This window comes from Cryptotermes secundus, unplaced genomic scaffold, assembly GCF_002891405.2.
Source record: "Cryptotermes secundus unplaced genomic scaffold, Csec_1.0 scaffold171, whole genome shotgun sequence".
Lineage (NCBI taxonomy): Eukaryota > Metazoa > Arthropoda > Insecta > Blattodea > Kalotermitidae > Cryptotermes > Cryptotermes secundus.
The window spans coordinates 1,140,442-1,155,745 of NW_019726223.1; the positions used below are offsets into that span (position 1 = coordinate 1,140,442).

The following is a 15,304-nucleotide window of genomic DNA, read 5'->3' on the forward strand; positions in this document are numbered from 1 at the left end:
GCTCGCATTTATACAGCACTTGCTGTCTAGCCCACACCCAGATCATTACACGTGCTAGCCAATCAGCGCTCTGCAAATTTCGCTCCTCCATCACGCATGATATAAAAGGCGGAGCACAAAGCTCGCAAGTAGTCAGTGACCATATCAGCCAGTCAGCTATCACACTTCATACAGAGCGATCAGTCTTTGGAGTCATTGGCACTTCGCTGCGTCAAGGACGGCTGCCTCAGCTCTCCAGCGGTCATGCCCAACTCACTGGGAAACTCGGCTGCCTCGGCTTGCCGGCGGTCATGCCCGACTCACTGGGCAACTGGCGCAGCTGCTGCCACTCCAGCGACCGGCCTCCACAACTAGACTTCTTCCTGCAACCACGCTCTGTGATCAGGCAACTTCCGACAACTGCCGCACTGTGGCCAGTCAACTAACTCAGCTGCCGTAACACTAGTCAACACACCGTAGCCAACATTTATTTCTACTGGTGCACGCAGCCCTACTTCACCGGCCAAACATCCTAGCCGAACAGCTCTTTTCAGGGCCTACAAACTATTCGAAGTGGTTTGTCTATTGGAGTATTGACAGTCCCACAGTATATAGTCTGAGATACTGATAGCATTCTTAGTGAAGTATAAATAAACGCTACAACCAAGCTAATATTAAAGCACTGAAGTGCTTTATTTCTTATTCCTGAATGCAATTTCCTTCTATAGCAATATTGCTCAACTGATGTGGAAGTGTTTCCATAATTGAACATTAGTCAGTAAGTATACCTTTTAGTCTAAAGATGGGAACATTGTTTACCATTGCAAGACAGAGTGGGCCATGGCCAAAGAGTGTTTTCATTTTTATTATTGTTGTTATTAAATCTTTTACCATGCCTTGCAATATGCATTACTAAGTTCCTTTTAGTCCTTAAAATTCCTTATTTTCATTTTAAGTATTTCCTGTCTGTTTTGCCCTCAGAATAGAAGACCAAGTTTCACATCAATGGAAGAGTATGGAGAACATTTTTGTTACAGGTTGATAATGTAATACTTCAGTCACAAAAAAGAATTACCATATTTACCCAAACTGAAGATGAGTTTGAATCTGGGATAATGCCCCCACCCACCTAAGAATCATGACAGCACATAATAAGTCATTTAATATATTAATTTCATAACCTTCCTCACGTTTAGTGTCTGCACCATTACCATCCTCATAAGTGTGACTGTAATATCTCTTTATGGGGAATTACCGCTTTCACTTCACAGCTAGCTCATGGTTCCTGACCTTGAAGTATTTCTCATTCTCTGTGCTGAGAGCACAATGTATTAATTTTAGCTCATACTATTACAACTTGAAAGTGTTTAGCATCAATATATGTATATCAATCAATGTACATATATATATATATATATCCTCATACTTGAATTGCTTGTGCCCTTTCATTTTTGTTTTATACCAGAAAATAAGGGTCTTCTGTTCATATAATTAGAGCACTTTAACCTTCTGAGGCATGAAGTGTGTCTAGCGTTTAAATGTTCAGGTCTTGCCTTACAGGAAACACAATTTCCCCAGTACAAAGATCAACCAATTAATGTTGTTTAGTGAAGGAATCAAAAGAGAATTAGTTCATTTAACCTTCTGAAGCAGGTTCAATTCATACCTCACAGAAATCACAGCACATCATTACAAATACCAACTCATTAAAGCTGTTAATTGTGAGTAGCAGATGGTGCACATACAGTGACAGCTGTCCTTTAAAGGGCTAAATGATGTTACCAGTTTGGAGACTAGAAGAAGGCTGACTATGTGGATATGGCCATCTTGGGCAAACAGTAAAACTCGCTTCTCAGATATGGATTGTCCTATGAAAACTGTAATTCTAGTTTTCAGTGACACTGGAAAATGGGAATGTCATTTGTGGCTTCCCGCTCCTTACAGTAACTGGTATCATCAATCAGACCATATTTGGACGGAAGAGGGATGAAGTGATAGGAAGTTGGAGCAAACTGCATAATGAGCAGATACATACATTGTACCCTTTTCCAAGCATAATTAGAATAATTAAGTCTATGAGGTTGAGAATGCCACACACGTGGGAGAGAAGATGAGAGCATATAGGATTTTGGTGGGAAAGCCAGAAAGAAAGAGACCACTAGGAAGACCTAGACATTGGTTGGAGGATAATATCAAAATGGATCTTTGAGAGAATGTCATATGAACTGGATTGATCTGGCTTAGGATAGGGACTGGTGGACGGCTCTTGTGAGCATGCTAATGAAACTTCAGGTTCCATAAAATTCGTTTTGTGTATATGTGCCCTGGAACGCCTCTATGGTCTACTGGTCAGAGTTCCTGGCTACAGATCCAGGGGTCCGGGTTCGATTCTCGGCGCTACCAGATTTTCTGAGAAGTAGTGGGTTTGGAATGGGGTCCACTCAGTCACGTGAGGATAATTCAGGAGCTATTTCAAGGAAATAGCGGCTCCGGTCTAGAAAACCGAGATTAACGGCCGTAGAGATTTTTTTTATTGTACAAAAAATATTGTAAATACAAGAAAGGCCTAGGCATTGCCCATCCGGTCTTCTGTAGCACATTCATATAAATATCTTATTCTATAATATCGGTTACCGAGCGATTCTTAATATAGATCATAATTTAAATCTGAGAGTATACTGTTAATAATCAGTACAATTACTTCTTTTCTCTTTTTGGGGGGGGGGTCCGTGGGGATTCGTTGTGCTGACCACGCGACACCCTCTATCCGCTAACTTCGCCGACAAGCGGTGGTCGCTCGGTCGGTATAGTTCGCTTGAGGACTAAAACCACGGAGTTTGTTTTTTTTTATGTCCTGAAACGCATTGTATGATAATGTAGACTGCACGTTTTAAAAAAATTGTATACAGTATACTCCTGATTGTTTGTCCCAATGAAGGGAAAATGTTATACGAATAATCGAAAAACAAGGATATTCTGAAATCAGGATACGTTAGAGAGACCTTGATTATTGAATAGAGAAATCAGAAATGTGCGCATAGTACTCGTGTTATTCAAATCTCCCAAAACCCGCAAAACACGTGGAAAAATATATTTAACTTAAAAGGGCCAATCTCGATGAAAAAAATAGCCGGACAGTTCTTCGTAAAATCATATTAATACTCAAAACTTTTCGTTGAGTTAACCATACACACGTAAGCAAAGAACCTCTGCGTCATAACCACGTTCAAGGGGCCCAAGGCACAGGTTGCCGTCGTCAAGATCGTTAAGATATCATGGTTTATGATCGTTGTGCGAGGATTTGTGATGTATTTTTGGTCTTTGGTATTGGTCCCCGAAATATAATGTGATTTGATTCGTTAATAATTTGACATGGCTGTTATGTGGAGAAGGGAGAAAATAACTTGGATGCTTTAAAATGGAAGAATTAACGAAATGGTGTGTTGTGTACAGTTTCGGGAATGTCCAATACGATTTTGTAGGTAAGGGATAAATAATATTTTATACGTAGGCCTTGAAATACTTCTATTTTGTATTGGATCACGTGCCATGCCAATTAGGTTTGGATTAGTAGAAATATGTTTTGGGATATTATCCATTGCTATGTCTTTATCTAAAAACTGTCCTGTTTATTTTTCAAACACAACTTTTTGGACACTGGATTCTTTCTCCATCTTCAAGTAAAACCTACTCGGTTGGGCCCAATCGATGGAGCTAGTCCATATGTCCGGACAAGACGATGGATAATATCCATAAAGATAATGCTTGTACTAATGTACGGTCGCCACAAACTTTTAGTCCTGTGTAGATTTGGATTAGCTTCACTACTCCAAATTAGATCAATAATAGTTATACCGTGTGGAACTGTCCAATTTTAATTTCTGTTGGGTCACACACTATCATGTCTGAGATTTTTCATGTTTTTTTTTTTCTTGGCCCCTTCCAAAAGATGCAGAGATGGTACATTAAAGTAGATGAATGTTGTGCAGTTGACTCAGCAGATCAGGCGTTAAGACTACTGACTTCGGATATGTTATTGTGTAGGAAGAACTTAAATATGAAGCACCTGTTCCCCTTCCAAAGGAAAATAATGGCTTCATTTTCACTGTAAGTGGTTGCTTCCGTGCATAGGACGGTTTGATGTAATTGGAAATTTTGAATGTCCTCTTACAGGTGTAACTCTTTGTTGGTAGGAGTCAAATGTTATCCCATGAAGAAGTTTCTGTGGGTGTAATGAAGAACCTGCCCATGTGTGAGGACCAAAGTGAGGAGTTTCCCGGAAGTCCAACTCTGCCTGGTGACTTCAAGAAACTGGACACTCATTTTGGGGTGAGTTGCCAGCAGATTCAACTTCGACTACACATTGGCCAATAGAGCAATTGATTTTTGGTTAATAGACTAAATATTTATAGGTGAACTGTAATTTATGATGTTCTGTTGTTTGCAGGTCTGCAAGAAGTTCTGTTACCTACTTCCACTGGGTTTGAACTGAACAAGGAGGATCAAGGAAGCCACCTCTCCCCCCCAGCATGGATGGCCTACAGTGGGGCTGTTGACTTGAGCCAAGGGAGGGAACCCGGAAAATTCTGCCGTCTTCGTGCATACCAGTTGTGAGGAGTCTCCAAAGGAAAGGTGTGACATGTCTGTACCAGTGAGTTTTGAAGTTTCACAGTGGTGAAGGTTTGTATTGTGATTTTCTGGGTTATAACTCTGTGTAGCCTTCTAGGTGGGTGCCAATCCCAGTGTGATAGAGCATGTTGTTTAGAATTTGACAGAGGGCTGCCTAGACTATGCATAATACATACTTGATGATGCACTTTTGGTAAATCTATCATCCTAGTTGTTTCCCATATGCATGGTACAGTTACATTTATGGATATGAGTTAGACTTCATGCACAATGAAAACCTGATATGTTTACAGTTCATAATATCTAAAATATTTGCAGCAAACATTCATGTGCATTAGTTATGGCAAAGTGTTTTTGATATAATAAATATTTGAACACATTGATGAACAGTTGACAGGCCTGGAGACATTAATGAAGGAACTGCTATGCCGAATGGTGAGTGATATCTGATTCAGAGCTGGCAAGGAGTATAGAGAAGGCCACCTATGTACAACAGCAGTTCTTAACCTTGTTCATTATGCATCCTAATCTTGCAATATCATTATCCCCCACCCTTCTCCAGAGAATTAACTTTTTTAGTTTTAATATTATTGTCACGTGTTGGGTGTTTGTAACGCGACAAATAACTTCATGCCGTTTTCGATCTTAGCGAATTTATTGCGCACTCGCTCATACACTTACACAGTTCACAATTTCACAATCACTGCCATCTGCAGTATCACATTTACTTCTCCTGCTGTAGTCACTTCCATTCACTCGATACAACTCAGTAACAACTCGTAGCTGCTGGACTTCAACTTATAATGAATACTCTCTTAACACTCTCTCTCTCTGACGAATACTCCTCATTATGTAGCTTCCACACTGACAACACAGAAAACAGTTACGTGATAGCTACCACTTTGCGTAACGTCATGTTTACTGATTCCCTACCAATAGTCTCTGCATGGACTCGCCTGTTGTGTGACATCACAGCCTAGTGGTGAGGGCTGTTTACCGAGCGTTGCGTAGTTACGGGTATGTGATGTCACTCGCATTTCCTGTTGTGCAGTCAAAGCATTCACAGAGTTGTTGCCTAGCAACGTGCCAATACAATCTGCAACTCTCACGTTGCGCACGTGCCCCGAGGCCTCTGTGGCTAAATAGTTCTTGCATAGAGCCAATGTACCACAGTATTTTTAATAGAAGATAGTTTAGTAACTCATGGGGGCATGTGGTAGGGTACTTGGTTGAGGCACTATTCTACGAGCCAGAAGGTTGCAGGTTCAATTCCCACTCAGGTAATTGGATATTTCAGTTGACCTAATCCTTACAGCCGCACTATGGCCATGGGGTCGACTCAGCCTCTAACAGAAATGAGTACCAGGAATCTTCCTGAGGGGTAAAGGGCTGCCAGTGCATAAGGCTGACAACCTCACCGCCATCTGTGAGCCGATTGTCTAGAAAATGTGGGAGCCTCGATGTCTTACAACCCTTTGGGCCTCCATGGCCTGTTACAAGGATAACTTTACTCCCCCCCCCCATAGGTCATTGCCAGGGTTTACTTTAAATACATTGCATTTAAATTGCAAAATTCTGAGAGAAACAAAAGAGTGCATTAAAGCATATAACTAACTAACTTCATGGAGCTAAGCCCTTCTTGAAAAGCTGCCAGTTGCACAGCTACCCAAGAATTTTGCAACATTTTATGGAACCAGAAGGTTCATTACCATTTTCACAAGAGCCCTCCACTGGTCCCTGTCAGAGCCATATCACTCCAGTCCATACCATCCTATCCTTTCTCTAAGATCAGTTTTAATATTATACACCCATCTGTCTTGGTCTTTCTAGTGCTAGTGGCCTCTTTCCTTCTAGCTTTCCAACCAATATCACATATGCATTCCTCTTCTTCCCCATTCGTGCTACATGCCCTGCCCATCACATCCTCCTTGACTTAATCATTCTAATTATACTTGGTGAAGTGTACAACTTATGAAGCTAATCACTATGCAGTTTTCTCCAACCTCCTGTCACTTCATCTCTCTTTATTCTCCTCAGCACCCTGTTCTCAAACACCCTCAGTCTGTGTTTGTCTCCTAATGTAAGAGACCAAGTTTCACACCTATACAGAACCACAGACAGAATTATAATTTTGTATATTCTGTTTTTTATGTTTTTGGACAGCAGACAAGACAAAAGGTTCTGGATTGAATGGCTGCAAGCATTACCCAAGTTCAGTTTCTTCTTTATTTCCTCCTGAATCAAAATTTGGTATGTTACTGTTGCTCCCAAATATTTGAACTATGTAACATTTTCAAAGGATCTGTTAGCTATCTTTATGTCACGATTTTGCTCTGCATTCTGGTGACGACAGCAACGTATACTTACATTTCTCTGAATTTACTTCTAGACCAACCTCCTTAATAGCATCAATTGAAGTTTGTGTGTTTTTCTTTATGGCATCTTTGTTATCTCCCTGTAGTTTCATATCATCAGCACAGACAGCAGCTGATCATTAAAGCATATAAAATGTGCAAAATATGTAATGTTCACAATGCCATGAAACAAACATAAGTAGAATAAGGAAAAGGGAACCTTGAGGTGGAGAACAAAAGTTAGGAGCCAAGAAGTATTAAAAATGTTAAAATTACATATCGGTTTGAACAAAGTAACATTCATATAACTTGTGAGGTGTTACTGGAAAGTTCCTGGACTATTTTTTTTTTTTTGCTAGTTGTGTGGGACTAAGTCCCTTGTACTGCGGCCACTTCTGGCCTATTGTACCAGCCCCACATGATAGGTGAGGGTGATTGTGGAGCAATTGGTGGGATGAAGATTGGCAAGGGAAACCAAAGTACTTGGAGAAAACCTGCCCCAGTGCCACTTTGTCCACCACAAATCCCACTTGACCAGACCCGGGATGGAACCCAGGCCGCCGCAGTGGGAAGCCAGTAACTAACCGCTTGAGCTGTGGCATGGCCCTATTAGTGAAAGAAGATGACAAAGGAGGCCAAGGGTCACACTTCCACAAGCCTATTATATCAGTCTGCCACATGACACTGTGCTGCGAACATGCATTGTTTTTACACGAGTGATTTTTCAGCTTCATGTTTCATTTCGTCTTTGATGGATGACAAAATCGAGCAATGTGTCTGCATCAAGTTTTCCATGAAGCTTGGTAAATCAGCTGCTTAAACCGTTGAAATGTTTCATGAGGCTTTTGGGGAACATTCTTTAAGCTGGACAGTGGTTTTTCAGTGGCATTCATGTTTCAAGGCCGATCAAGTGTCAGGGCAACCAAGCACAGGCAAAACAAATGTTGAAAAAATTGGAGAACTCATCAACAAAGACCATCGCCAAACAATCTATGAGCTCGCAGACACCGTTGGGATCAGTTATGGAGTTTGCCGGGAGTTCTTAACAGAAAATTTGAACATGTGCCGTATTGCTCCTTCATAACCACTGCTGTGAGAACCATAAATCCTGCCTGTTAAAAACTCCCTTGGAAGGGGGACTGATACAGTCTGTTGAAAGTCAACCAACTTTTGGAGGAACATGTCCTCGAAAACGTCCATTGAATTTAAGTGGAGTACATGGCATCATATCCCAGAAACTAGAATTTTTCATGATTAATTAAAGTGTCCATCAAGGGCTGTAATGCAGGCTCTGTTTGCCACCTGCTTTAACTTTGGTTTCCTGCTTGGCTTATTGTTAGACCCTGAAGATGGACGTCATATGTTCCTCTAAAACGTCAGTTGACTTTCATTAGACTGCACAGCATTATATCTTCAGGATTTAATAGGTTTGCACAGTGGGGCTGCCTCCTGGCTTAGGACAGTTAGATATAAGTGGAAGGATTGAAACCCTCTTATAGGTGTGACTCCTTGTTGGCAGGAGTTCTCTGGCATTCCAGTGGAGAGATTGCTGAAGAAGGATGATCCAGGAACCTCACCCATCTCGCCCCTATGCATATCATCTTTGAGGAGACTGTTGGCTTGAAACTGAAGGACACACTGGAATCTCTCCCTCTCACGAACTACAAGGAATTGCTGTAGGAAAGGTGCGTGTCATATCAACCTAATTTTAGGGCATGGTGCTTGGAAATTGGCAATCAGGATGCTGCTTCCAGTTTGCATAGTACAGTGGAACCCCCATTTAAAGCCCAGTTTCAGTGATACCAAGTCAGTAATCTTAGTGTTAAATTATGTACATGGAGAGTCCTGTCTTCTGGGATATAATGCCATGTAGTTCTTTTGAAAGTCAGCTGATGTTTCAAAGGAATATGTCACCTCCAGCTTCAGGGCAAAAAGAATAAACCAATGTGAAAGTGGGTGGAAAGCAGGTGCAACATGTTCCTGTGAAACACCTGATCTTTTAAATGGCATACATAGCATTATGTCTCAGAAGATAGAACTTTTCAGCAGAAATTAATGTTTAGGATTTTCTATTTAAAAATATTAATATTTATCACAAATTTTCATAAAGGTGAAGTATTCCTTTTCTGAGTTTCCTTTTAATCTTAAAATTGTTGGAAACTTGGCTTTGAATTTTAACCAAGCAGTCTGTAAAGATAATTTTCAGTAGGTAACTGATTATTAGGAATTCCAAATTCCATTGAAGTTTGATATAGATATTCTCTGTCATATTGTAAGCTTCTTAAAATCAATGAACAGTAATGCAAATCAGTACTAACTTCATGCGCTTTTCTCAATTACCCGTCTTCATGTGAAGAGTTGATCAGTAGTTGTATGTCCTTCAGAAATCTATTTTGTATGCGGAACCAGCTATTGGTCAAAATTTTATAACTTATATTTAGTAATGATATTCTCCAACTGATACTGCATCCTAATTTATCACACTTTTGAATTATGCTGATGTTGATGCCTGAATCTGTTTCCACAACCCTAGCCCTCCTTCATACTTAATTAATTCAGCACAGATATCTTCCGTTGGTGCTTTTTAGATTCCTTATAGCTTCAAAGCTTAATTTCTTTTCGACACTTCAGCATGTGGTTCAGCTTTCTGATGTACCATATCCTTCTGGTGTTTTGTTGTAATTGTGTGTGGTGCTGTGATGAATTCATCATCAGTTATATCATAGTTTTATAATGGTGTTAATTAAATTGGTTGCCTTCCTTAAGCAAAGCGCATGGTGGGTCATTGTGTTGAGATACCAGTCGGTCCATAACTTGGTGCTGATAGGTACCACACTGCAGTAACACATTGTAAAATTGGATATATCAGAAAGAGGAAAATGGGAGAACTTGTTTCTATATAGTTACTTTTGTTGTGGTGGCAATGCTTCCATTTACGGACAGTTTAACCATCCTGGCCTCTGCTTGCCTTATTAGTGGTGAAGTACATTTCATAAATGGAATTTGGTAGCTTTGGTGCATGATCCTTGGTTTATTTCATAACTTTCAGTTACATGAGTTACTGTTAAATGGTAGGGTATCTGTGATTGGGGAATTTAAAAGTGGTCATGGCCTAGTTTAAGGCATTATCCCAGCAGTTGCACAGAGTGACCAGGAAAAACCACAGAAACTTCAGTCAAGATAGCAAGCTTCTGGATCAAAATTTGAACCAGGACCATCCTGAATATGAAGCAGACCAATAAATGTGGTACATTTCAGCACAATATAGTGTGGTCATGTCATTACCAGAGAGGTAGAATGGGTCTATAAGTGGCCAAAGCACTGGTTTAATTTCATTGAAACTTGGTATTGTAGACCTACACTAAATTTTACTAAGCCACTTTGGTTTTCTTTTGATGGGAATCATTGAGATTTTCATGAATTTAAAAGTTTTGTGTCCCTTGAACACAAAAAAAACTGTATGACCTCTGTGACCCCAAATTCAAAATCCTGGATAGAAGTAAAACTTTCAAGAAAATCACTAATTTGAAGGGAAAGTTGTTCCTGTGCTTAATTAATTAAGAATCATGCCATGAAGATGTATGGTGGAGTGGAGGCAAGTGGTGAGCTTCTAGCCTTGTAGCCCCTGGATATATATTAACAGTAACTATTAAGTGTAGCGGCCTCCGTAGTCTAGGGGGTAACATTCCCACCTCGTGACTCAAGGTATGCGGGTTCAAACCCGGCAGAGGTCGTGGAATTTTTAAGGGCGGAAAAATTCAGGGAACAAGTCCTCCAGGAGGGACTTTAAGCCGTGGGTCCTGTGTCGTAGCTTTACAGCACGTAAAAGAACCTCATGTCTCAAGGGGACCTCTGAGCCAAATTCAGGACTTTTCCCGCCCAACAGTAGTCTCTAACGCCTCTGGTAGATGGGGGAAGCATCAAAATACCACTGAGCCAGTAGAGGCCGAACTCGCTGGCTGAGTCGGGACTGATGGTACGCACCAGTACCGGTAGGGTATAGAGACTGGTAAAATATCACAGGGGAACGCACAATGGACCAATATCTGGTCTAAGTGCATGGGGAAACCCACCCTCTCCAATAACAACAGCAGCAACAACAACTGTTAAGTGTGGACAGTGAAAATGTAAGTGAAACACATGGCATGTTTGGTTTCCGCAGTTTATTTTGAAATTATGAACTAGACAGTTAGGGCTTCATTCTCTGTAGGGGTATGGAGTTTCCTCTTTGCAGTCATGTCTAGACAGGGTTATGGGGCACACCCAGTATCCTGTTGAATTGGTAGTGTGGGTATTTGCTTAGAGCATGAAGCTGCTTACACATCTTAATTTAATGCCATGATTAAAAGTGCTTGGAGTGTGTTTAATGTGTTACTGTTTCATCTTAAGGAGCTTGTTGTCACTTCTGGAGAGGGAAGCAGCACTGAAAATGTCTGATATTGTGTTTTGCTGTTTGTTCACAGTAAATGAATACATCAAGAGACAAGAGTGCAAATCAGGTGTGATGTGTGTATCAGTTGGCTTATGGAGACAAGGTAATTGAGTTTGTAAGAATTGCAAAACATCTTATACAGTTGTTTCTTCCAATTAGTAGCATTTCTTAGGATTTTCACTTTATAAGATATATAAAGTATAGGATATGCTATCTGCACAACAATCAGTATTCAAAACAAAGAAGACACTACTGCATCAACATTTGCTTTTATTATTATTATTCACTTTATGGCTAAGTTAAAATGTTGGAACCCAATTGTGTTCAGATAAATAGTGGAATTCTGTGATACTATTTCGTAATTAGAATGTTCATGAAACTAAAGATGATGCCATGTCAAAACTCAGGCAGTGATAACGTTCTCAGTATAGTTTCTTGGCAGGGGGGAAGTTACTGCCTTGTCAGCATATCATTTAGAATGGGTGAATTCTCATAAATTTTAGCACACCAAAAAGATCAGGGATCAAGCTTCATACACCACACAGAATAAATACATGCTCAGATTTGTGGCACTAGGTCATTAGTCAGAACCTGTGTTGGTATGAACTGTATGAGCACACGCATTTGAACATTAAAGCTTAAAATGCCCCCCCCCCCAATACTTGCTGAAAATCAAATATTGGAGATACGAGCAGTTAGGCAGAAGAAAATATTATTGTAGAATTCTGTCATGTACGGTTGTACTTACCTGGGCAAGTGGTCTACTAGGAATTTTCAGTGCCAGCTTAGAGTGTGGTTAGGTTGCCATATATGTCATTAGGGTGAAGCTACCGACATGTGTCCCATACTCGGTAGCAGTGATATACTGGCTACTTATGTCTATAGACTGTAGGCTGTGACGTAAATTTCCAGTTTTTAAATTTACTGAATTCAGAATCAGATCTAACTGCCCTATATGTATAAGCCCATACGTAACATCAGCACGGGAAACTGAATGCTACTGGTACATTCCTTTCGAATTACCAGAAGTTCTGGTGAAATTCCTAAATCAAAGCCTTGGATTCTGAGCATAATGCATTTATATAGGTGGGGTAAGCTGATCACAGTGGCCTCAGTCTAAGGCATGAACCTTAGCCTGCACGAACATTGGGATTGTGGGTTCAAATCCCACTCAAGGCATGTGTCTTCAAGTTTATTCTGTGTGTAGGGAGGAGCCTTGCAATGGGCTGATCCTCTGTCCAAGGAGTCCTAGCGACGGTATAGCTTAAGAAACTGAAAAAGCAGCCAAAGTCCATAAGGGCTGTAGAGCCATAGATAAATAGGGGTAAGATAAAGGTAAAGTTGTCCCAGTGCTTAACTAATTAAGCACTATGCCATGAAAGCGTATGGGGGAGTGGATATATAGATCCACATCTTCTTGACCTCAGCAATAGCTGAGAGGTGAGTGGTCACCTTCATGCCTTGGCGGCTTTACCCCACGGTAAAGCCCCTGGTACCCACTGAATAGGAGATTGGGTGGACCCTAGAGCTGGTCTGGAAAACCTGGAGAAAAGAAAATTCTCAATCCTACCGGGACTCAAACTGTGACATCTGTCGTTCAGCCTGTAGCAAGTCACTGTATTAACTATGCTGTCTCAACTCCTATATAGACGAGGTAACTGATCTTTTGGATGAAAGTTTCACACTGAAATTCAGAACATTCCCATTCTAGCAGAAGTCTGTCAATGCTCTAGAGGAATGTTGTCACCATGATTAGGGTTGAAGGGTAACCCAAGCAAGAATCAAGTTGCTGTTCAGCTTACTCTTCAGTCTTGAAAATCATGTCATAATGTTAAAGAGAATGTAAGGGTAATTTGAAGTTCTGGACTTTGTTTGCAGAGACATTATTTCTTTGTGTTGTGAGCATGGTACTCGTGAGGAACTATATTAAGGGCTTTGTCACTGCCAGAAATGATTACTGATTGATTTTATTTGCAATTGAAAAACTTCCTTACAGCATTTTATGTTTCACAGCAATGTAGTGCCTCCATCTTAAGTTACTTGTATAAAGGGAATTTCCTTCAACAGAGTACCAGTAAGTTAAGATGGAGTAGTACATTGCTATGAGAAGTGTAACAATACTGATTTTGTTCTGTTTGTTTCCAGGTTGTGGAGAACACTGGGAAGCTTATGGATGGCTTCACACTGGAGAGGATATGTATGGGGGTGCCACAAAATTTAATTTCTCAGGAGATAGTGCGCACAAAGAGCTTCAATTTCTGCCAGCACCACATTTCTTCTAGAACTTCTGCTTTTTGTCTTCCTTGTAAGTTGCTAGTATGCATGTGATGCTACACTGTATTTATATATAATGCACAGGCAGTGTACATGTGCACATATTTATGAAGTTTCAAGACTGTTGTAATCAAATTTTAAATTATATAATTCACAAAAAGTATTATGTATATACAAGTTATTACTCTTCAAGAATGTAATGAAGTTCAAAAGAAAGGAAATGAAAGAAGTACTAGAGGATTATAAAGGAGAAAGAGGAGGAGCATAAATGGAGGAAAAGATGGTGGGAAAAACTGAAGCACATTCTGCGCACTATCTCGTAGAAAATGAAATTCCGTGGCACACTCGTACATGTCCTCCTCCACGCCAGAACTCCGATACCTCTCATCGTCCTCCCTGCAATGCAAAAATAAAAATCTCACATTAGTTTTCATTATCCTCTACAAAATAAAATTACATAAAATTTCCCTCAATAATTACAGCTATTTATCACAAATACCATTGGCTTCTTTCAGCCATCTTCTGGGGACTCTCACCACACGCTGTTTTTAAACTTCAGCATGTATGGCAGTCCCTGAAGATCACTAAAAGTAACCAATACGTGATATAGTTGCACCTGATACAGTGAAATGCTGAGTACAATAGAACTCACTCAACATGTATAAATACAGAAGCACACATCTACTTTCAATTTAATATTCAGACATGTTTATAACTTCAATTTACCTTTTTTCCTCAATCCTGCATGCCAAGGTTGCCCCGTGTTAATACTGCACATGGACCTGGTCACCTGCAAAGCAAAATATTAAGTTACTGGAACATAATGTACAGCAAAATTAATTTTAATAATTATTTCAGAAATCAGTGTCTGTAGTTGGAACTGAACACCAGGCTGATACATTAATCACTAGACCACTGGGGTGGCTCAGGGACTCTTGTCATTACTCTTCACTTATGTTACACACATGGTTACTCCCTCTCTCATAGTGGGGAGAGCCACATCTACACTTGGTTGGCTGATGTGAGGATCACCAGGAAACCGCAACTCTCTGGAGTCATCAGAACAGGCCCTCAACCAACCATAGACACAAGTTCCACGTGGCTCCCCCACTATAAAACATGTGTAAAGTAGGCCGCACAATGTCTGCAACATGATGCAAAGAAAGGAGCACAGCTACAACGCATGAGATTATGAAAACCACCACACACCAGTCTGAGTCATGATGCTGATGAATTATGAATGAAGCAAGACTGCATCTTCTGTCTCATGTCTTGATGCTTGTTTTGGTGTGTGGCCACCCTAATGTAAGTAGATTGACAATTCCTGAGTCACCCCACTAGGCAGCTTACTGGCCTTGGGTTCAAAATGTCTAGGTTAGATTGACAATAATAAAAGTATGTTCTTATAATCACAACTAATCATGCCAAGATGATAATACAGTCAGTTCCCAAAACACTATGCACATCAAATACCTCAGAGAGTTCAAAAAGCCTATTACATCTACATTTTCAAATGGTAACTTCATACCATTCAACCATTACTGGTGCCCAGCCATCCTGGGAACCTGAGGAACATGGCCTCCCACCCCACCCGCATAACATTCCTGTTCACTCATCCCAGTATGTTGCATCCTCA

General features: G+C 40.4%; 1 long non-coding RNA gene across 2 annotated transcripts; it reads left to right on the top strand.

Moving 5' to 3' along the window:
- Positions 1-3,267: 3,267 nt before the first annotated feature.
- On the top strand, positions 3,268-13,626 carry LOC111863924. Of its 2 annotated transcripts, none has more exons than XR_002842697.2 (6): positions 3,268-3,461; positions 4,153-4,308; positions 4,427-4,659; positions 8,482-8,647; positions 11,426-11,497; positions 13,540-13,626. It is a non-coding gene; the product is annotated as an uncharacterized LOC111863924 (long non-coding RNA). The 2 variants fall into 2 exon arrangements; XR_002842698.2 differs by having other exon boundaries at positions 3,269-3,461; positions 4,173-4,308.
- Positions 13,627-15,304: the final 1,678 nt, after the last annotated feature.